Below are 25,356 nucleotides of genomic sequence, written 5' to 3' on the forward strand. Positions count from 1 at the left end.
TTACTCCTGGAAAGGAATCTTTCAAAATATAGTTTTTTCTTCTTGAACAATGACTACTTATCCTTTTATACCCAGTTCAAATGTCACCAGCCCTAAGGAACCTTCGTTGACTCACCCTGATATAGTCATCTCCTTTCCCCAGACATCTATAGAACACTGTACAAACCTCTTTTATAGAAAGATATTTGTAAGATGTTTGATGTAATAATTATTTAAAATATCAGTGTGCTTAACTAAGTGGTAATGTCCTGTAAAGTCTGTGCCATTATTTATGTTTGTGCAAATACTTGCCAAATGAATCATAGGAAAATATAGTTTGGATTTTTCTTTTACTTTTGTCACCCAAATGTGAATTCTGACTTCCATGTAAGAGGTCCCATAAACTAGAATGTACTTAGTGAGGTTTTGATAACTTCTGGTTGAGTGAAGTTTCCAAATATGAGGATTACAACCCTAAACCATTTTTCAAATATCTTAGCCTCTTCCACAAACTTGATGTGAGACAGTATTCCAAATAGTTGCAGAATTTTATGCATGACACATTTCTCAGTCATCCTTGTAGCTAAAAAGATAAAGCCTTAATTCTTACACAATAACACCATCAGTGGCTTTAGTCAATCAAAGTTCTTTCATCTTCCAAAGAGAGTTTGAAGGTATTTCTTGTAAAACATGGAGAATTAAAATAAGGTGAAATATGTTCCACTGGTCCTGCTTCAAGTTCTGCTCAGCCCTTCTATCTATTTGTAACTATGGCCCCAAGAAACAATTCATGGAGTGAATGTAATTGCCGTCTTGGTGCCAATAATGAGTCATTTCTTGTAAAAACCAAACATAATGTAAAGCAAACTGTCACTGCTGGTTAATCAGCCAGGTCCTAGAGTCATGATCTTTTTTATACCTGTCATCATCTGAGACAGTATAATGATTTTTGAGTGTTGCCAGAGGCTTAGCTCTGCAGGGGTACCCTGCCCAGTGTACACAGCACCACAGTTGAGGGAACACCTCAACATGGAAACAGGATGAGACTGCAGAATCCAATCTTGAATCCAGATTCCTAGGATGTTTCTTTGTCTTGCAGCATGCTTCTAATGGAAATCGTTATGCATTGGGCATGACAAGAACAGCAGAATCTGGACTCCACAGAATGGCTGCCTTTTCCATAGTGAGCATCAGTTTTTAACATAAACATAGTGATATAGACTGTGTGATAGAATAGAAAAGGCATGCACTTTGCTTCTAGGAAGACCAGGGCCAGAATTCTGGCTTTACTACTCACTGCCTTGTGACCTTGGGCAAGGCCCTCGTCCTCCCTGAAATTTAGTTTTTCTTCTGTAAGTGTCAGCAGTAGTGTCTGCCTCTGGGTGTTGTAAAAATAAACACCAGTTTCTTTCCTCTCCCAGCAGCAGATTCAGTTTAAATGCCTACTACAGAAGGAAAATAGAAAGAGACAGATTCATCTTGGAATCAGAGTGACGTGACCGGGGACAGAAAGAGACCACAGAGAAATCTCGAGCACCACCATTCAGATTGAGCCCTGTCCTAGCCATAAAAAAATAGTGATCTCTAAAATATTCTGTCAACTTATAGAATTTTGAATGGCAGTCATTCTATGCATAAATGAAATTCTATCTACTTCTAAAAAGCAGAACTGTAAGTGGAGCAGAATCCAAAGTTTAGTCAAATTGAACTCATGGTATTAGTTTTCCAGAACCAAATATGGAAATTATACTCAGTTCTTCTATTTTAAGACTGTTTTAAATTCTTGCATAGTTTATGAGCTCCAGAAATCTATATTAACTGGAGATTTGGGAATGTTCATTCTTCATAGTTACAGGGCAAGTGTTAGTGTGGCTGGAAAACAACATTAGTCCTTCCTAGCTCCTTGATCTTAGGCCTAAAGAGTTCTGCAAAACCAGGGTGGTTTTACAGTGTGTCAATTCCTAAAAAGGAATCCCTAGGTGGAACATTCCCAAAGTGAACTTAAGTAAAAGACTCCAAGGAAACTTGGTTCAGCCCATTTTGAGTTGTTGGATGAAAGGAGAAATATTACTTTCTCAAAACAAATCAGAGGAGTGACTAAATAGTCCCTTTTTCTTTTCTGTTTTTAAAAACTATGGAGTCTGATTCCATGGCTGACTGATGGACCCTTTGCCTGAGTTCTTCTCCTTCCATTTAGCCAGCTCATCAATTGCTAAAGTCTCTACCACAAATACCTCAGAGGGGGAAAAGAGAAGCAATTAAAATCACTTAGACACATTCCAATGTAGTTTCTTGTCTGTGACTTTTGCAGCAATTAAGCATCAGCAAAGTGGTGACTAAAATTAAGTTCTGTAATTAACTATGAACTTAATTTTTCCATGTTATTGATATTTTCCCTCCTTACTAGTTCTCGATCAAACATTGTACCTGGAACACATTCAAAGATGAAACTCTGAGTACGCTTATAATACTAAAGTAAACCAATGGCATAATGATCTATGGAAGGGTCTTGGAACATTTTGTGAGGTAGGGACAAGTTCACCTAAACCAACACTAAGTGAAGTGCAAAGATAGGGCAGCAACTGGCAAATAGAGAAGCCTTCAGAAAACAAAATTACCATTTTGATCACAGAGAAACCTAAAAGATGTTGCGATATTTGCAGCTACGTAAATCATTCATATATTGAGTTGAATTTTCCACTTACAATAGGGGCATTAAGTTTATATTACTTCAGGTTCCACAGACTATAACACAGGAAGGTAAGCCTTTAACCCACTATTTCATCTTTTTTCTTTTCTTTTAAAAACATTTCCCCTTTTTTCTTCTTGAAAGGTGCAGAAAGTTCTGATTATTACACTGTAATCACTAAGGAAAAATGCTCTTTGAGTCAGTTTATGAAGTAAATATTATTCAGGAGTTTTTAAATTTGAAGAAGGATATTTTCCACACTCATATTTTTAAAAAGCTACTTTAGAAAGAAAAAACATAATAGCTGTTATTATCATAAAGCTGTTCACTTGTTTCCCCCATCCTCTGCCTCTAAGCCCTAGCCATCATAACGCGCAGCTGCACTGTAAAATCACCAGGCAACACACACTGTCATTGTTAGGACCTTGCCAATATACTGATTATGCTGTTATACAATGGACTGGATTGCTGTAACAGAAAATTGACTAGTAGTGAAGATTCTCAATTAGTCTAGCAAGCTAAGACTCTCTCAGTTGTGGGCAGATAACTTTGCAGAGGGAAATGGTGGCAGGGACTCTCTTCCTGGTGGTCAGAGTACACTATTTTCCCATGGGAATAAGGGTACTATAACCAGGCAGAACTTCCAAGAATGCTGATGGTTTTGTTGGGTAAGGGGAGTGCATAGTGGACATCAGACTATACTTTTTAATCTCAAAAAACAACAAGATCCCTTCTAAAAGCTGAATATTACATCATGCCAAGGTCTATATGACCCCAACTTAACCACATTGGGTCTGCAGGGTAGGAAAATGACCACTAAGTTCCTTTACAAATATTACCAAAGCAAATATTATTGTGTCTGTAACTAAGCTGACCCTGTTTCTGAAGCCAAGTATCCAAAGGCTTTGGAAACATCATCATTGACATGTGTGAGATGGCACATCATGAATCAGTCATCCATTTACCTTTCACCCATGAGAAGATAACAGAAATTATAGCCCTATGATCACAAAGAGCAATTCCATGGATATTATTCAGAGTCTGAAGACTGGGGATTTAGTTGGGCTTGGTCCCATGACCATGGACAAGTCACTCACTTTCTCTCATTCTCAGTTTCTCACTGTAAACAATGGTAACAGTGTCTCCCCTCTTTTATAGGATTGTGGCAATGTACAAAAAAGTGTCTAATACTGGAAGAGTTCCATAAAAATGCAGGAGTTTGTCTTCTCGATACAGTAGATGGGCTCAAAAAAGATGAAAGCACAGCGAACTCAGATACACACCGCAGACTCCAGAGGTACCCTACTGTGATCATTTGAAAGCAAGAAACCCAAACTTTCAAATCCATAAAACAATGGGAATGTGACACACAAACAGCTAAACAGCTCCAGGGGGGACCCATGAGCGACCAATACAAAGAGAAAGTGGGACCCAAGGGAGTTAACTCTTTGGGAAGAGGTTCTTTGGAACACAAGCTGGCAAAAAAAAAAAATAAATAAAACAAGCACTGCATCACAAAATTTGTTTCCTTATAAAAGATCCCACAAAAATAATCACTTTATTTTGCTTCAAACCAGGTCTGGAGTATGACTTGTGGACTCTGCTGCGATTCTAAGTCCATCTCACGAGTCCCCATATAACACCCACCACACCACACCAATTGCTAAGAACTGGAGGTAATTTCCAGTGGCTCTGGGTTAGCAGACTGTATTGCTGGCTACTCTTGAGTTGGGCTTAGGTTTCGAAGCATCAGGCAGGTGAGAAGTAGATGAAAAATTCCCTCTTCTTGTTACAAATAGCTTGGTCTTCAAAATGTGTAATCTTGCTATAACAGCCTTGAAAAAACATTGAAGACTTTCTCAAAGACATGCCTGAATGCTCTGCTTACTAAACTTTCCTCCTGATTAACCAAAAGACCCTTCTGCTACTTATTCAGTGCTCTTTCTCATCGCCAGCCCTCATTTTGACATTTAACCACATGGAGGAACACAGAGAGTTAAATTAAATTTTTAGAAGAGTTTGAGAAGTAGGTTTTTCTCAGGGCTCTGTCTCTGGTTGATGACCCAGGCAAGCCGCAGGTTCATGGCCCACAAGTGAGAAGGTCAGTCTTCAGATTTGGGGCAGGTGCAGGGAGGAGTGTGCACCCAGACAAATGCAGGTGCAGGTAGCCTCCCAGTCAGCAGAGAAAAGCACATCTCTCCTCTCCCCCGCCCCCCAGCCCCAGTCCCCTGGCCAGCGACCCTCTCTCACAGCCGGGAACAAACGGAGCAAAGAGAGGGAAGGATTGCATTGCTTCTAAGTCCTAAACAACAACAACCTCTTTGGACAACCAACCTTCCAGGTTGAGTCACACAATGAACAGGATTGACACCAGTGTTATCACCACTAAGCTGGCTGTTTGGAGTGGGGCATGGGTGGAGTGGCTGTCCTCCAGAGGAAAGGAGTGACAGGAAAAACCCAGGAAAAGGCCAGCAGGGCCAGCGAGAGCAGTGCATTCTTGGGAAATAAAAAAGCTCTCAATTGCTGTTCTGACCAATGTGAGGGCCATCAGTGAACTACTCTCACGGAGAAAAACACGCTGCCGGTCAGTGCCGCTACATAGCCTGGGCTTGGACTGTCCCAAGGGGAAACCTCACCCTTCCTGCCATGGAGAGTTCGAAAGGGCCGTAACACACATTGCGTGTCTAATTGTATTGTGCTGAAATAGTCTCATTTGCATTTCATGAGCTTTTAAGCTTCAATGTGTGAGATTAGCATATGAGCTCCACTTTTATTTGTTTAATGTCTGACCTCGGTGTCACTTCTGCCTGTGTCATGTATAGCTGAGTGGCTACAGTCTCTGAACTTCAGTTTCTCTAGCTATAAAACTGGAATAATTATATAAAGCACACAGACTTGCTGTGAGGATTATATGGACATAAATACACTTGTACAGCACATCATTTGGCAAAGTGCACAATAAGTTATAGCTATTAGTGTTAATATTATGATGGTAGTAGTAGCAGAAGCCTTGAGCTCTTTTCAAGCGCTACCACTCAGTAGCACTGGGACCCAGATAAATGTGCTACAACTTCCTCATCTTTGAAATGAAGGCATTAAGTTGCGTGTTCTATAATTCCTATCCTAGAATTAAAAGCTTTGGTTCTATGGACATACTATCTGCATGTAAAATAATTATCTCTGTTATTCTGCTATTGATATTTTGAAAGTCAAGACATCATTGGGTTTTTCAAAATAATCTGTGGGCTTTCAAAAATTCAACACTCTTTATAATTCAAAGGAAACTCAGATTGCCATTAAGACCCTCTCAGTTTTATGGTGTGTGACTCTATGATTCTGGAGACACCATTTCACCTGAGAGTTCTTTCCACTATCAGCCTTCAGAAAAAGGGAAACTATACCAGAAACAAACTCCCTAAAGAATGGCCCCTTGGGCAGCCGGTGCCCTGCAGACAGGGAACTCACTGGGCCACGTGGCCACATGCTGACCCAAGGACCTCACCCAACTGGCATAAAGAGGAACAAAAGAGTTGGAAATATTATTTTCTCATTGGACATTCTAGGTTTTGTGAATCCTACATTTTAAGGGAAAGAAGGAGAAAAACCTCTCCCTGCCAGACTGGCCAGGCATCTGAATCTGCTTCCATCCCAGATCTTTGGCTGATGTGGCAACTCAAGACCATCCACGCTGAGGGAAACTTGGATAGAACCAGCGTGTCATTTTCAATCCATACTCCATACACGAGGAGAGGTGGCAGGGGTGCAGGGAGAGCAGTGCTCCCTCCATGCAGCAGGCAGAAATTGCAAGCAAATTGTACAGCTTGAGCCTATATGACAATCCGTCAGTCACGTGGGGAAACAAGCACACTGCAGGGTGTCCTGGGTTTCTCACAAGCAAAATAACTGTTTGGTCAGAATTCAGATCAAAACACCACTCTCTGCCCCCCTCCTTAATGTCCAGGCAATCCAGAAAAACGAATTTGTTTGGTTACCTGCCCCCATTGGTCTGATTCAGAGGCCTGTCACTTTCAGAGGTTCACATCATTGATGCAGGGTTCTGCCCTCTCCCTTTCCCCTTTTCCTTTCTTCTTAAACATTCTGTCTGGTGACAACCACGGAAGGACAAAAGCCTGTGAACAACAGCTTTGTTCCAGGGTTGTGCCTGCTTTGCTGCTTTCCCTAGAGAAAGCTCCATTACTGCCGAATGAACCAAAGAAAGAACAAGTCCTCTCAGTTTTGGATGCCAGGACCCCCCCCCCCCCCACCCACCCTAGAGTTGATAATTGGCTTCAGACAACACTTTTATAATCCAGGTCATAAACAAGGAAGAAAGACTCTGCCCATCATAAAAACATGAATTTTCCCGTATCTAAAAGAAGGAAGACCAGGGACAACTAAAAATTTTAGCTGTAAAGTGATGAAAGTGAGAAGAAAAGAATTATAAAGTATATCTTTCAATGAATTAGAAAGCATGCCTAAAATCTAAATATAATTGCTAATCTAAATATTATTTTGTTAGCTTTCTGTATTGCAGATTTTTACACATAGTTAAATGAGACAGTCTTCAAAATTGACTAGGAATGGTCCAGTCAGAAATACAATTGATTCACAAGCTATTTCTCAAACAACGTTTTCAATGGTTAAAAAAGAAAGTTTCAATGATAAAACTGACTAAAATCAAATCTAGTCATCAACTCACTTCAATAGTCTCTACTTCGTAACCTGAATCTTGGCTTTGAACCTAAACACCATGGACCATAAAAATTCCGAATACCAGGAAATAAACTCGCTGTTTCCTAGATAGGAATCAGGCAATATGCCTCACTAATCCTTAAAGTTAGTAAACAACGCTGCGGAAAAGAACAGTTTCTAAAAAAAAAAAATCAGTAAAAAGACAGATGGTTATTAGGAACAGGAACAAATAAAATACCTCCTTTAGTGCCAGAAGGAAATCAAAATCAAAATTTAAAATTGTCAGTGGCTTGCAAAACACGTGTGCACATGCACACACACACACACACACACACACACACACACAGAAGAAAGTTCTCCAGTTACTTACTGGGGCGGTTGGGCGCAGTATTCCTCACATCAGCACCCTGCCTGTTCAGCTGCCAAGTGCCCGAGCACTCCGCGAGCAGCTGTTTCCTTCATGCTGGGGCTCTGTGTCTTAACCAGTCACATGCACCTCCTGATAAATGCCGCTGCATGCCAGGAGGTCAGAAACTGAAGATCATTATTCTCCTAATTCACAAACCTTCTCGTAACCCCTGTGCTGGCTCAGCCATTTCATTAGCATGTAGAGCAGTACATTCCATAATTTGTTTTCTTTTAGTGACAAAACCCAAACAGCTGTTAGGTCACCCTGGAGAGCAGGTCACTGCAAGTGGAAAGTTGATGTGTTTGTATTGGGGAGGGCGTTGGGAGGGATGGGCTGGCAGTCCGTCTGCTCTCTTATCTCCCTCAGGTTTTCGTTGGGACACGTGAACAGCTAGAAGGAACCCCAGGCAGTACAGCAGGTGGCAGCAGCTCTTCTTTCCAGGTGCCCCTAGACTACATCAATCTGCCACTTAGTTTGCTCCATCTTGGTTTCGTTTTCTCAGCATCCCAGCCTCCAGTTTGTTGGAAGAGCCCCAGACTAAGTGGACTCTTCTGAGGAGGGCAGACTAGCCGCCTAAGGATGCTTAGGTTTAGTTTCAAAGGACAGGGTTGCTGTGCCCAGTGATGCGGAGCGGCAGATGTGTGTGGGTTAATGAGGAATATCAGAAACGCAGCTTTATCTAAAGAGCTAATGGAAATGATTTCAGGCAGCCTAAGACCAAACTTCCGCATAGTTATCTGTTGGATTGTGTCAACATTTGGGGGCACTGTTGAGATTACCAGCCAGGGAATGAGAGTGGAAACAGAAATTATAGAAATTTACAAAGCACTTTACAGATGTGCTGCTGCCCCCTTTGGTATGCTAGGAAATGGGACCAGCCTGCTGTTTCCTGTGCTGCACACAGAAGTGGCAAACCATCCTGAATGCTTTGTTGAATTCATGCTTCTCACCTGAGCTGCTTTTCCCAACCCCTCCCCACCCCCACTTCCTATTCGTCCCTCTCTCCAAAGAAAGCCCTTAAACTATCTGACTTTGGGTAGTATCTAACCTTGGATATCTGACCTCTTGGTGTAGTAAGAGTGACACTTCCCCAAATCAGTGCCCAAGCAGGGTAGAGTGGAGATATGACAGAGAGAGTAAGCCCTTTTGGCAAACTGAACATCCAAAAAAGATTTTAAAAGGTTAAAATGTCCCAGGGGATTTCTGAACCATAATGAGCCTGTTAAACTTTCAACTTTGATTTTTAATAAGTGAGATCTTACTCAGTAGAAGAGCCTGTGTGGGCAATTTTTCATATCTGGATTTTGTCTCATAATTATTTACAGTGTTAGTCAAACCAGAAGTTTCCCTCCGTACGGAATATAGAATCTTTTTCCAGAATAACAGCAAAAGACTAAAAACCCCTCAGTCTTACCAGTCTTTCAGGGGATTCACTTGTTAGCAACATGTGAGAGCCCAAAGTACAAATGAAAATTTTTTTACAAGCTTCAAAATGTATCCCTTTTAAGGGTTCAAAATTAGTAATAGAAATAAGACATCAACATACAATGTGCTAAAATACATATCAGCTTCATAAACATTTTTTCCTTGTATGTTGATATGACAATCATTAATCAGAAACAGAAAAGGAGACCTATTGAAGATTTAAAATATTATTTTGATTTATGTTTACTTTGTAACTACAGAAACTTTTGTGACCTTATGGCATCCATCAGTTACTTTATTTGCAATTGACTTGTTAATTGTTCTGAGGACCTATTGCATGCCACATCATTAGCAAAAGAGAGAAACCCTTCAATAACCAATAGAAAAAAACAAACTCAGGAAACATAAACACAGAAATGCCTTTCTCCTTTTGGCAGAGAGGAAGGGATGGATCCTGAATCATACCTATGAAGCAAAATGTCAACGCAGACCAAGACCCGGGAACTTCCCGGGTCCAGGAATGTAATAGAAGGTTCTACAATGACACCTTCCAGCCTCGTGAAGAAATGGGGAGATCCCGCCTCCCTGCCCATACTGTCTACAGGTACCAATCATTTCCTTCAACTCAAAAAAAGTCGCCCTCCTCTGATCAGAGGCCATCCACCCCCTGGGTTTGTGTCTAATTTTGCAACTCCTAAATGTTTAGGATGTTTTTGCCAACAACCGTGCCTTCATTCCCTGTCTGCTCACCCTCGTCATTATACAAATATGCTCACGGTTTTCTATTTCCTAAAAAAAGGATCCTTTGCTTCTTTAATTCCTGCCCAAACCCACTCATTCCCTTCACAACTAAGCTTCTGGGGACATACTCCTTGTCTCCATCATCTCGCATCCCAGTTAAGTCTCAACCTGCTTACAGTCTGGCTTCTCGCATCCATTTCACTGAAACTGCCTTCCCCAGGTCACCAAACACCAAGGCTATTGGCTCTGCTTTTATTTTACTCGACTTCTCAGCTGTATTTGACCCAACTGTTTCAAATGTTCTCCTGAGACTACCGTAAAATTTTACTCCTACCTCCTTCAGCCTCCTATATGGACTTTTCTTCTACTTGCCCCTTAAATGTGAAAATCCCCTCTTTTCTTCGTGTTTTCTTACATCTCTCATATGTCTTATTTTATTACTGAATGACTATAGTGGTTTCCTAATTAGTCGCTTTGCCTCCAAAAGCCTGTCTCTGCCTTCGGTTTATTTATTTATTTTTACACTTTTAGAATGAAAGCCTCTCAGGGGCCATGGTGGTGTCTTTAGTACCTTCATATTCCCAGAACCTATGACTGGGCTTGAATTTTTCTCTTTTATTTTCTGCTGTTGTTGCATTTCTTACTCTGTATTGTAATTAGGTCTTCATGTATCTATGTTGCATCTAAACGTTGACTACCTTAGAGAAAGCGTATGACTTATTCATTTTATAGCCTGCAACACCTAATACAATGCCTGACATATAGGAGACACATGGCTGAAACCATGCTGAATGAATAAATGAATGATTAAAGAGAAGGATTTTCTGCCTACTCCTTTAATAAATGATAATTTTTAAAGTGTGCAAAAACATTTTATATTAGGTCATCAAACCATCCTAAGCAATTTCCCCCCAAAAGAAATTATTTTGTCCACATTCTATGACCATGCTGTAGTAAAACTATAAAACAATTACAAAAGTGTAAGTTAGAAAAGAGCCAAGCTCTTGGAAAATTTTTATAACTCTTCTTTAAAAAAATCATTGACTGGAAAAGAAAAAAAAACATCTATAGAATGCTTAGATTTCAATAATGAGAACACCACATACCAAAAAGTGTGCACAAAGCCAAAACAGTTAATTAGAGGCAAACTGACTCAAAAAGAACTTGAAAAACAATAGATCAATAATCATGGAAAAAAGTAAAAGTTATTGAGAACTTGTTTCCAAGAAAACTTTTTGGTCCAAATTACTTACACAATCAAGTTCTCTTGGGGCTTGAAGCCACAGATAATTCCCAGGCCATATAAAATGTTCAAGTGGACAAAACTAACAGAAAGCTAACATAATACCCTTGACTTAAAACAAACAAACTGATAAAACATAATAAAGGAAAACACAGACTAACCTCCTGTATAAATGTAGTTTACCCTTGAGATGAAAAAAAAATCTCAATATTAAAGAATGCACTAGCATAGTGACATAAATATGTCAATGGAAAAAAGCTTTCAGTTTAGCACAATAGGTAATCTTAACAAGTCTTTTGATAAAATTAAATATCAATTTTTAAAAAATAAAATAGGAGAATTTTTCTTAGCATGGTAAAGATTGTGTATCTCAAACCAAACACAGGCATCATACCTAAAGGTGTAATACTAGAAGTATTAACATTAAAATCAGAAACAAACAAGAAAAGGATGCTCATTGTCACTACCATCATTTAGCATACTATTCTGGACCAGATAAGAAAAAGAAGCTAAAAATAGAATTATGAGAGAGCAGGAGACAAAATTACCTAGCTTGTACATGTTATAATCATTTACTCAACAGAATCAACTTTTTAAATAATTGGAAATATCAGTGGGGTGAACAGTTAAAAAATAAATACATGAAATTAATAGAATTTTCCACATAACAGCCAAAACCTGATAGGAAACATAATGGGGGAAAAAGAACCCTCATTCATAATAGTAACAACAACAACAAAATTTCTAGGAATGACAAAAAAAGTGAATAACATATTAAAAAATTTTATAAAACTCTATTGAGAAAATAGAAAATATTTCGATAAATGGAGAGTTATACAATTTTCTGGGACTGGAAGACTCAACATTGTCAAGATGTCAATTCTCCCCTATTTAATTTATAAACATAATTAATTTTTGGTTAAAATCCCAAAGAGATTTTTTGAACTGCTTAAAAAAGAAATCCTGAAGTTTATCTGAAAGAATAAAAAACTGAGAATGGTAAAGAAATTTTAAGAAAACAACAGGGGGGCGGTCCTAGGTATTAAATAGGCTAAAAAAATCAAGAATTAAAAGTTTGATACTGATGCCAAAAGAGGCAGAGCAATGGAACAGAACAGAAAGCCCAGAAATATAAATACAAGTACTATAATAAAATGTTTATTTGTTAAATACAGTATTTAAACCCAGTGGGGAAAAATTATTCAGTAACTTGTTGAATAGTTAATTATTAGGAAAAATAAAGATCCAGTTATTACCTCACATCATACACAAAGTAAATGCCTAGTGAACCGAAGAGTAAAATGTGAGAATAAAACCACAAGCTTGAAGAAAATGATGTGATTGTTTTTATAACCTTAAAATCATTTTAATCATGATTAAATATTTTTATCATGAAAATTATTCTATGATCATAAAAGCAGAAACCATAAAGAAAAAATTACTATTTAAATGAATAAAATGTAAAATTTGTGTACGTCAGAAATAAGCCCACCATAGCCAAAATTAAATCACAAATGACAAAATGAGATTAAAAAATGAAACCTTTATGTTAAAGGTTTAAGAGCCTTAACATATGAATAGCATTTGTAATTAACAACTAGGCAAATGATATTATAAATAGTTCACAAGGGAAGAAATATAAATGACCAATATACACCTGAAAAATACTCAGTTTCCTAAAAATGAGTACAAATTAGACAATAATAGGATACCATTTATTACCTATAAGCTTGACAAAGATGGAAAATTGATACTTCCCAATGTTGGCAGGAGGTTTGGAAAATGGCACCAACATAGTCTGCTGGCAAGAATATAAATTGTTACAACATATGAGGAAGATAATTTTGTAATATGTAGCAAAACTTTAAAAAATATGTATAATATTTAATTCTTCAGTTCCTCTTCTAGAGATATATCCCAAAAATATAATATGGATTTTCATATATAAGGGTGTTTCTCACAGCATTGTTTATACTAGTGAAAAATTTGAAACAATCTATGTGCCAGAAGTAGTAGAATAAATCATAACACATTCATAAGTGGTAGCACTATGGAATCATTATAAAATAATATTGAAATATATTAACATGGAAAAATATTTGGCATTGATTAAGTGAAAAACACAAGTTACAAAACAATTTATTCAGTATGATTTCATTTTTCTAAGAGAAGATGTGAACATGTAGAAGTCTGAAACTTTAGATATCAAATTTTTAATAGTGGTTATCTTTGGGAGTTGGGGTCACATGCAATTTTTCCCCCTTTTTTATGCTTATCAGCTTTTTTCTACTGTTTCCATGACAAATGTGTATCAGTTGTTCATTTTCAAATGAGATCTTTTTTATATAAGAAAAAAGATGTAGACCTATAATTCTACTTCAGTACTTTAATCATCTACGCAAAGAAGAGAAAGCCATTGACAAGAAATATGATCAAGAAAAAAGGACCAAGAGCAGGAAAGCCTCACCATCCATGAACAAAGCCAGACACTTCCTCTCAACTAAGTCTCTATTCTCTAAACTGCTGGTCCTGGATGCAATAAATATTGCAAGTCACTGAAGTGATGGAACTACCAGGTTCAAAGGATGCAGGAAGAAGAGGGAAACATGGTCTGGCTTGAACACCTTGGATTCAGTTTCTCAGAGACGTCCTGATGGGCCTTTGTGCCTATCAGAGGCATTCCCATAAGTAGAAATTCCCAAATGGTATCCATCCCATGCACATGTGATCAGGTAGCATGAACCAACCCCTGCCAGCTCCCCCCTCCTAAAGCTGCCCATCCATCCATCTACTTTGTGCCAAACTCCAAACAAGCTGCTCCAAGTTGGTGACACACCACCTGCTGGTCAACTTGAGGTACTAATCCCATGCTGCGTCCCCACTCCCACCTTCTTTTCAGGGGACATTGTAGGCAACATTACTCTCTTAATTTTTGAATTCAGTAAATTCTGCCTAATCATTTCTTTCTCAGATACATATACTTTTGGGGTCCTTTCTCTCTTTCTCTTTTTCGTCCAACATTTGTCAAAGAATCATGGGGAATTTTCTCTACCCCTCTTGTTCTTCCCTTTTTCTACCCCTTGAACCATGTGTGAGCCAAAATAAATACCGAATCACCATCAACTATAAGAGCTGTGCTGGCTACATGCCTGTAACAAATAGAAAGAAAAAAATTGTGAAAGAATCAGAGTAGAGCTTTTAATCTCCAAAGCCCTTGAACAAAGCAAATCATTGTCAATAAATGAGAAAATACAGTGTCTTGTGTTTAATGTGCATTGCGTTTAGGGATTCACCAAAGTACGTGACAAAAATCTCTGCTCTCAAGGCTTATAATGTCTCTGGGAGAAAAGTGGAACATGTAGAAAGCCATATATAAGGAATAATGATAATTATGTATCATAACAATCAGTATCTATTAATACTGGGTTGGCCCAAAAGTTCGTTCAGGTTTTTCATTGTACAGAAAAACCCAAACAAACTTTTTGGCCAACCCGATATTATAACATACTATATTAATATATTGTTAATAGTATGTAACAAGCTAACATCTTTGCAAAATGCTCCTTTAATTCTCACAGCAATGCTCTATGGAGATGCTGTTATTATCCCCAGATGACCTTTAATGAGATTAACTAGCCTGCCCACAGCTAGTAAGCAGCAAAGGAGACATTTGGATGTGACTGCCTGTCTAACTCCAAACCCTGCACATTTACCCCACAAAATGATTTAGTAGTCATAGAAGTTTTCATAGACTTGCTTGTCCTTTTCTAGTTAAACCTGCTTATCCTCAAGCACAACAGCCAAGTCAATTGTATTGCACTTTGGGGGCTAACTACTGGCATCACCACAGTAGTTTGCTGCTATTATCCATTGCAAATGTGCGCTATTTCAGCCAGTGATGTTGGTTAAGTGGTCGTGAGGTGGCCTGGTAGACTGAGTGGCATTTATAACATTGCTTCTGCGGATACTGCTTCTATGGGTTAAAAACATCTTGAGTTCCAAATAACTGATTCACAAGTGAACCTTTGGGACCGAAGCCTTTCATAAATTGGAGATGGGATGTAGAAAAATAAAGAGGAGAATGAATAAGGAGGACAGTCTTCACCAGAGGAGGCCTCAGCAGAAGATGCCCTCACACCCCATCCTCTACGCCCCCCTTTTATGCACCATCCCTGAAGAAACTCGCAAATTTCTGGACAAATCAGTCCAGAATAAAAATAGGCTTCCACTTTCAGTCTCTTTCTTTTTCTGCCTATCTCTTCTCTTTTCTTCTTCCTTTTTATAAAATTTCATTTACTTTTAAAAAACACATTACATATTAGTATAGTTGCATTTATTCAATCTAATTCATTTAAATTTATCTTTATGGCAACATTTTCCCCTCCATCTAAGCTTCTTAGACTTCTTAGCATAGCTTCTTAGACTACGCTAGATTTCTAGCTGAAGCTGTATTCAATAACCCAGGAAGGAGAATTAAGCGTTCACGGCACAAAACACCTTACTTAGCATAATTACTTACATAATAACTTTTCCCCCCATAGTTTTACTTCAAAACCCTGACTTGACAGCAAATTTCATCAGTCTTTGAAGATCTCACCCCTAGAAACCACAGACTCGTGGTAAAGTTAAACTAAATCTAAATCTTCTAAAATGCCACTGCTGTTTCCACAATTCTTTTAGTTCTTGAAAAAAAGTGGCTTAGAGTAATAAATAAATAAATAAAAATAAAATCCCTGAGGCCGCCTCTGTGCATTTTTCTGAGAATCATTTAGTGTGTGGAAAATAATAGGAGGGGAGTTTTCAGATTTATGGTTTCCTTTCTATTTAAGGGCCAGCATCATTGCTATTTCAAAGTATAAAATACAAATCTGATTCAGTGATAAATGAGGCAAAGGAAATATTTAAATTTATTTTTTTTCTTGAAATGTGTGATAGCTAAGTGCAAGAGATGGGGCACAGTTTGATCTTCCTAGGAATCATAGGAAAAGCATAGTTAGAAACTCCAAACCCTCTTATTCTCATATGCAAACTATAGGCCCCCTCGGCCTCACTTCTCCCCATCCTCTCGTTGCTGTTTTGCTCTTGTTAGACACTGGCCTCCTTCTGGGTCTGCTAAGCTGTCCTGGGTTCACACCACAGCCCACTGGCCTGAACTGGAGGATGATGCTCAGTGGACACTTTCTGAATGAATGAATGAATGAATGAATTTATGTTTACACCATGGTTATAAATAGTCACAATATTTTGATACCAAATCCAATTGCTCAAAATTGTGCATAATTCTAAACAATGTCAATGTTCTACTTAATCACTTCTGCTCTTCACTTTACCATATTATCCAAACCCAGTCAGCTGACTACAAGTCCTGTTTTCCAGTCTTCTTTTTTTTTTAACATCTTTATTGGAGTATAATTGCTTTACAATGGTGTGTTAGTTTCTGTCTTATAACAAAGTGAATCAGCTATACATACACATATATCCCCATATCTCCTCCCTCTTGCGTCTCCCTCCCACCTTCCCTATCCCACCCCTCTAGGTGGTCACAAAGCACCGAGCTGATCTCCCTGTGCTATGTGGCTGCTTCCCACTAGCTATCTATTTTACATTTGGTAGTGTATATATGTCCATGCCACTCCCTCACTTTGTCCCAGCTTACCCTTCCCCCTCCCCGTGTCCTCAAGTCCATTCTCTACATCTGCGTCTTTATTCCTGTCCTGCCCCTAGGTTCTTCAGGACCTTTTCTTTTTTTTTTTTTTAGATTCCATATATATGTGTTAGCATACGGTATTTGTTTTTATCTTTCTGACTTACTTCACTCTGTATGACAGACTCTAGGTCCATCCACCTCACTACAAATAACTCAATTTTGTTTCTTTTTATGGCTGAGTAATATTCCATTGTATATATGTGCCACATCTTCTTTATCCATTCATCTGTCGATGGACACTTAGGTTGCTTCCATGTCCTGGCTATTGTAAATAGAGCTGCAGTGAACATTGTGGTATATGACTCTTTTTGAATTATGGTTTTCTCAGGGTATATGCCCAGTAGTGGGATTGCTGGGTCATATGGTAGTTCTATTTTTAGTTTTTTAAGGAACCTCCATACTGTTCTCCATAGTGGCTATATCAATTTATATTCCCACCAACAGTGCAAGAGGGTTCCTTTTTCTCCACACTGTTTTCCAGTCTTTAGTGCCAAACTACTTGCTCAAGTTTTAATCCTACCATCACCACCTGTAGGTTATAAATCTGTGGTGAGGCCTGAGCTTCTAACCTCATTTCCATATCCTTTCCTAAGGTATCACTGTCTTTATCATACACTTGGTTAAATATCGCCATGGTTTACTTGCACTTTATTTGCTGAAACTTTTGGCTGCATCTCAGGCTTACTTATACCCTTTGTGTGTAGAAAGCCTTTGGATAAAATATTCCTTTTTATGACTTCCTGGAAAAACACAAAGGCAACCACAAACAGAGTGGGAACCTGCCGAGGAATGAGGATCTAATATTCTTGCTACAGGATGTTCTTATTTGCAGATCACAGGGAATAAACTAAGAAAGCCCTTTTAGAAGCACATTAAAAAAAGTGGTAGGGACATTTCTAGTTTTCCTTCATGTTTTAATTAAACAAGGAGTGTTTGTTCTCAGGGCTTTTCTTGGTGATTGCCATTCTTATCCGTGAAAGGCAGTAGACCCATTTATGTTGTGGTAAAACTCTCAAATTGAGAGGCAAGTGCAGGGGAGGGGTCAGAGCTGAGAGGTGGGTGCTGTTTCCTTAATACAACCATAGGAAGTAAGAAGGTCAGCCAAAGCTTCTTGGCTGGTGGAAATAAACACATGGTAGTGAGAAATCAATGCAGGAGAGCATGGGCTAAAACAGCTGAAAAGCAACCTAAATGGTGAGGCTTCAATAGGTATTTGAATGCCTATAAATTCTTTTTAAACATATATTTTAATGGTCAGAAAAACTACATTATCACTTGGAAGAATGGTCTTGTTTCCCTTTACAAAAATAAGAAAAACAGGATGCTTGTGTGTTTTTTAATTTATAAGATATTTAAACTTAAAAAGCAATAATGCTCATTGTAGCAAGTCAAACAATACAGAGATACACATAAAGAAAATATATTATTATGGAACCCCTCCTTTCTCACTGAGATAGCACACACCTATGAGAAATGTATCTCATACATACATACATACACATGTAGGGTTCTATTTTTCCATTAAAAAATTAATCTGTAATTTGATTTTCCCCCATAACAGTATATCATGGTTATATATATTGGCTCCAAGATCAATAATACAGACTTAATTTATTCTTTTTAATAGTTTCATACTCCTTCACAGTGTAGTTATATTATAGTTAATTCACCTTATTGCTGAACACTAAAGATGCTCCCAGTGTTTTGCCTCTATAAACAGTGTTGCACTAAACATTCTAGCACATATATCTTAGTTTCTGGTGCTTTTATTTCCAGAGTATAGATCTCCAAAACTGGGACTCTTGGGATTGCAAAATTGTTCATTTTACTATGCATTCTCAGTTATTTTCCCAAGACTAAACTAAAAGCAATGCAAGAGTCATGGCCTTTAAAAGACTGATACATGTCAACTTAGAGCATCAAGATTATTCATTATTCATTTTCAGAACCCTATCCTACCAGGCATATTAACTAAATCACTTGTACTGAAGATATTTGCCTGCTTTTCATGTAGAATAATAATATTTTTTTAAAAAAACCAAAGCATCTTAAGCCAAACTGACTAAAATTGGCCAAAGTTAAAAGCTGGAGTCTATTTCTCTCTGGCTAATCCTTATTATCTGCATACACCAAAAATTCCATGAACTCTAAAGGCCATTCCAATTGTAGAATCAACTGCTGATTGATTTTAAAAAATGTATGAGCAAATGTGAACTGATAGAACAAAAATGTTAAGGTTGGACTAGAAATTTTTGACTATACTTTCAAAGCATGCAATGGTACTAGTGTGAAAAAGGGTCTCACGCACCCTCACTTGTTTCTATCTTATTTTCTGGACTGTGGCCGTAGTAACTGAAGAGACAGCTCTTCCACATGCCATCTCAGTGAGGCAGGAATGGTGCCCACAATCCAAACATAAGGATAGGAGCACCCAAGTTCTGCAACTACACTCCTTCTGGCATGGGGTGTTTATCACAAACCACCTCTTCTAATTTATATGCTTTCACCATGTCGTTTGCTTTGGGACTTCGGAGTGAGAGTTTGGACTATATTAGTCTGTATTTTAACAGCATATATATTCCACATTACCATTAACTAATATGGCTATACTGGCCAACACACTCTAAGACACAAGCGACTGAGCATAGGGTTCCCTGCCTTAAGGAAAAAAAAAAGTTATATTCAACATGAATTAAGGGAAAATTGTTCACATTACCAAAGCATTCGTTGTTTTAGAAAGCCACTCATTGCAGGATTACAAGAAATATGTGTACCCCTGGTGCATTAAAAATGGCATTCGACCAACCAAAATTCAACTCATATTATCCAAGAACACATTTATTAAGTAAAATAAACATGAGTCCGATTTTGGACCCAACTTACTGGCCTAGATGGTCTGTGTCCTTTCCTTCGGAACAAAAAATTAGGCAAGCAATTCCTAGCAGCCTGTGGTAGACAGGCTATTTCACAACACCTCCAGGGACGCTTGCAAGTAACCTGCTAAAAATAGCCCCTCAACTCTTATGTTAGTGTCCTCAACTGCAGGGCCAAGTGAAACTATAAATTGCCTGAAATATGTCCCCTGCATTCTAATTCCATAGGACTACTATTAGCTGAAAATCCCCAGTAATCTTCCTGACAATTCCAACATTAATAAACTTTTTCTTTTTTAACCATTTTCCAAAGTAGTAGGAGAGGCTGAGCGGTGAGTGGTGAGGATGTTGGCACATTGGAGAACTGGGAAATCGGATTCTCATACCCTCATCATCCTTTCACTAGCTAAGTCACTTAACCCTTTAAGTACAGACGGTCCCCGATTTACCATGGTTCGACTTACAAATTTTTGACCTTACGGTGCTGTGAAAGCTATATGCATTCAGTAGAAACCGTACTTTGAATTCTGAATTCTGATCTCTTCCCAGGCTAGCAGTATGCACTCTGGTACTCTGTAGTGATGCGGAGCAGCAGCAGGAACCTGCAGCTCCCAGTCAGCCCCGCAATCACAAGGGGAAACAACCCATACACTTAACGACCATGCTGAACCCCTATAATCATTCTGGTTTTCACTTTCAGTACAGTATTCAATCAATTACATGGGATACTCAACACTTGGTCATAAAATAGGCTTTGTGTTAGATGATTTTGCCTGACTATAGGCTAATGTTAAGTGTTCTAAGTACATTTAAGGTAGGCTAAGCTAAGCGATGATGTTCAGTAGGTTCGGTGTATTAAATCCATTTTCCACTTATGATATTCTCAACTTACGATGGACATATTGGGACATAACCCCCTCGTAAGTAGAGGAAGATCTGTGTAAGATTCCTCAACTGCAAAAGGGAACTGATAATACCCAACTCAAAGGGTGGCTATATGGTTTGGAAATAATGCATTGCGTTGCATTTCAGACTTTTAGCCTATAAAAAATATTCAATAAATGCACAAGGATATACGTGAGACAAGTTCAGTGCAACACTTGTAATAACAACAATAAAAAGGAAACAACCTAAAATTAAGGGAGATTGATCAAAATAATCACAATGTATTATCAATGCTGAATAAATCATGCAGCCATGAAAAGGATGGATGGGAAGATGGCTTTGATGTAATAAGTGAAAAAAGCAAGCTGCAAAAAACAGTAAGCATAAACGATTATTGTTTTAAGCCAAAAAACAACCCCACAATGTATCTAGCCCCATTTTTATTACAATCGTTTATGTTGTCAAATGCATAGAAAATATCTGCAGTGACAACAAGCAATAAACATGTATCTAGTCTGAAGAAAAAAAAAAGAGGATTGCAAGTCTTTCCTCTTTTATACTATTCATTTTGATATTGAGTACATTCACTTATAATAAACTCGCAGTGCATTTATAATTAAAAATTAAAGACAATAAATAAAGAAATGAGAAATAAATAATGTAAAGCACTTAGCAGAATGCCTAGTGGGCTTGGATGAATGGTGATTATCATAGTTACTTCTGTCCAGAAGCAACAGAACTCCTTAAGTAAAACAAGTTTACATGCAATCAGGTATGTTCGTGTGTGAACTCAATCAGTATTTTTTTTAAGGGGTTGATTACTATGTTTATTGTGGTGATACATATCATGGATGTATACATATGTCAAGACATCAAATTGTATATTTTTATTATATGCCATTTATTATATGTCAATTATACCTCAACAAAATTGTTTATAAAAAGTGGAGCTAAAATTTGCAACTGTAAGAACATAAAAGATGGGAGCCTGAGATCAGAATTAAAGGTTTCTAAGATCTTTATGTTATTCAGAAGGAGATTTCTTTATGTTATTTGGAAGATGTTAATATGAAGATATTAACATTAGGCTTTGCTAAACCAAATATGTATTTTAAAATTTTAAGTATAACTAATAAAAGAAAAGGAATAGATTACATAACTCCCAAAACACTAGAGGGGAGAAACTGGAATACAGAAAACTTGAAAAATCCAAAAGAAAGCAGGAGAGGAGAGAAAAAGAATGGTAAATAGAAAATTAAAAATACCTCAATAACCACAGTGTTGATTGTCTGAATTCACCATTAAAATGCAAAGACTATCATTAAATAAGAAACAAAAAATATGGATCCATTTTTAATCCATTCAGTTCCACAGATGTAGGATATGCGTGTGTATGAGTGTAAGAGTGTGTGTATATGAGTGTATGTATGTGTGTTTACATACACAGATAAGAGGATCAGATAATGCTCCCTGACTCAACTTCTTTTAACTATTTTTCTGAAGCCTTAAAACTAATTGAAGGATACCCAAAGCAATCTACAGATTCAATGCAATCCTTACCAAATTACCAATGGCATTTTTTACAGAACTAGCACAAAAAATCTTAAAATTTGTATGGAGACACAAAAGACCCTGAATAGCCAAAGCAATCTTGCGGGAAAAAAATGAAGGTGGAGGAATCAGACTCCCTGATTTCAGACTATACTACAAAGTGACAGTGATCAAGACAATATGGTACTGGCACAAAAACAGAACTATAGATCAATGGAACAGGATAGAAAGCCCAGAGATAAACCCATGCACATATGGTCACCTTATCTTTGATAAAGGAGGCAAGAATATACAATGGAGAAAAGACAGCATCTTCAATAAGAGGTGCTGGGAAAACTGGACAGCTCCATGTAAAAGAATGAAATTAGAACACTCCCTAACACCATACACAAAAATTAACTGTGTGTGATTCCAAAAATCATGTATGTTCACCATAAAAAAAATGAAAAGTATAGAAAAGCACAAAGAAAAATAAGATCAGCTCTAATCATACCATTCTTAAAATTTTTATTTCAGTGTATATTTGTGGTCACCTGCCAATGGTCCCCAGTGATCCTCACATGCCCTGTGTTGTCCTTGCTGACTAAAGGTTGACCCAGGGCTGGCCCTGCATGACTACTGGAATACAAGAGCAGCAGTGGTGTGTAACCCCCAAGGCAAGGTCATAAAAAGCATTCCAGCTTTCATCTTAGTCAAGGATCTCTCACTCGGAAGGAAGTCAGATGCTATGTCATGAAGATATTCAAGCAGCCCACAGAGAAATCCAAGAGGAGAGGAACTGGTGGTCCCAGCCAGCAGCCAACACTGACCTGCCAGCCATGGGCATGATGTGCGTCAAAAGTAGGTCTTCAAGTCCCTACTTCAGACCAAGTCTTCAGATGACTGAAACCCCACCTGACACCTGATTGCAACCCACTCTTTAAAGGCACTTAGTTTGGGAATGACTTCTTACACAGAAATAGGTAACTAATAAATATCTTTCCTATCTTTTATAAAATTTAAAATGGGCATATAGATGTTCAGTCTGCCTTTTTAATTTATCATAAATATTCCCAATGTCAATAAATACTCTCAAAGATTCCAATGTCATCAAATACTCCTCTGAAATGGGACTCCATTTGTCCCATGGCTGCACAATGTTCCATCTTACCTACATAGTATATTATATTATGTCTTTTTTTTGAGACAGAAAGAGCACAAAGCTTTATTTAATGGCCAGAGAATGAAGAAGCAGGAATCTAGTTCACAGATCAACTTCTCTTTTAATATATTATGTCATAAAAGCAGATATTTGGAAAACAATGTCTCAGTTCTAAAGAATGAATCCCCAGTGATGGTAAGTTGGTGGCGGAAAAATATATATATATGAGTAGAAATTCTGTATACCTTGTTAATATTTTTATTCATTCTTTCACCAAACATAAAATTAGTATATTGGCGTGTAATACTTTATAGCAGGTACTCCACAAAAGATAAAAATGATTGACAGAATTTAGGATCTCAGATCATACCTGGGCAGCGCTTGACATGTGTCTCAACACCTACCTTAGCACCAAGTACAGAGTAATTATGTTATACCTAGTATATATAACTGAGGAAACATATCTGCTCCTCTATCACATTTAAATTTGTGTCTTAACGAATCTCATTACAAATTATAATGTCGTGATGACTCACAACAAATGATAAAAGTATTACTTACACACTTATTATACATAGTATCTGGTTCCCAGGGGGAATTTAAAAAAAATAGCTTTATTGGGACATAATGCACATACCATACAATTCATTGGTTTGGGTATATTACATTATTATTATTTTAAAATTGTGGTAAGATATATATAACAAAAAATTACTACTTTGACCGTTTTTAAGTTTACAATTCAGAAGGATGTTACATTTCACAATGTTGTGCAACCATTACCATTATTTCCAAAAGTTTTTTACCACCCAGATTAGAAATTCTATAACCATTAAAGAATAATTCTCCACTCATCCCTGCCCCCAGCCTTCAATAACATCTAACTTGCTTTCTGTCTCTATGATTTGCCTATTCAAGTTACTTAACATAAGTGGAATTACACAATTTTTCTCCTTTCGTGTCTGGATTATTTCACTTACAAGACACATCCATGTTGTAGAATATATCAGAACTTCATTCCTTTCTATGGCTAAAGAATATTCCATCATATGTATATACCATTATTTGTTTATCCATTCATCTGTTGATGGACACTTGGGTTGTTTCCACTCTTTGGCTATCATGAATAATGCTTCTATGAACACTGACCTACTCCAGACGGAGTTTTTCAAAGCACAAAACATGGCACATACCTCAAGGAATTCATAATTAGGTCGAATGGAGAAGGAACTCCTGGAAAATTAACTATATAGGCAAATAATGGCTAAATAAATGAAAGAAATACCACCAAACATCATGTGATTAAATATATTAGACAATTAGACAGTGTGTTATAGTATTTCAGAAGAGGTGATGTCACAGAAGACTAGCGATGGTTTTATCAAAGAGAGCACATCTGTGCTGCATCTGGAAGCATATGCAGGCTCTGAATTGAGAGAAAGGAGGGGGGTGGCATAACTCTAGCTGGCCAGATCAGCACAGGAAAGTCTAGAGGGAGAGAAAATACATGGCACTTTCAGGGAAAGTTAGGAGACACATTGGTTAGGGCCTGAGAGAGAGAGGTCAGAAAAAATAAGATGCCCTATTACACCTGAATGCCAGGTGTATAAGAGACAGCTTTGGCGGTCCCAGCTCAAGCCCCTCTTTGCTGAAAACTGCCCCCATCAGCAGGATTAGTATAGTGACCCCCACTCCCAAGGGCATAAATGACTAGACAAGGTATTGACACCTGAGGCAAGTATAGGTCAGCTGGATAATTAGATTCTTTCTCAAGAGAATTTGGAATTTAGAGCTATCAGTGCTTGAACAAAAAGGACAAACAGGAGCTGATGGACATCCTCTTTCTCCCTGTGCATGGTGAAGCAGGGAAAGCTGGAGAGAGACAGAGAGAGACAGAGAGAGACAGAGAGAGAAGCAGAACCTCCCAGGAGGAGTGGAGGTAAGGAACCATCAAGTTCTCCAGTCAGGTCTCAGGCCCCTGATCAGCTGGTTTCTGGAGGGAGGACCCTGCCAGTCTCAGC

The 25,356-nt window shown here is 37.9% G+C and overlaps 1 protein-coding gene across 5 annotated transcripts in view; it reads right to left on the reverse strand.

Moving 5' to 3' along the window:
- RASGRP3 (RAS guanyl releasing protein 3) overlaps positions 1–25,356 on the reverse strand; it is a 104,121-nt gene that overhangs the window by 68,191 nt on the left and 10,574 nt on the right. The window contains exon 1 of one of the 5 annotated variants that reach the window (XM_036873972.1): positions 7,731–7,784. The exons of the other annotated variants lie outside the window; for them this stretch is intronic. The gene's annotated coding sequence lies outside the window, so the exon portion shown is untranslated. Of the gene's footprint in view, positions 1–7,730; positions 7,785–25,356 lie in introns of those variants that run through there. 5 annotated transcript variants of the gene reach the window in all.

Source organism: Balaenoptera musculus, chromosome 13 (assembly GCF_009873245.2).
Source record: "Balaenoptera musculus isolate JJ_BM4_2016_0621 chromosome 13, mBalMus1.pri.v3, whole genome shotgun sequence".
Taxonomy (NCBI): Eukaryota; Metazoa; Chordata; class Mammalia; order Artiodactyla; family Balaenopteridae; genus Balaenoptera; species Balaenoptera musculus.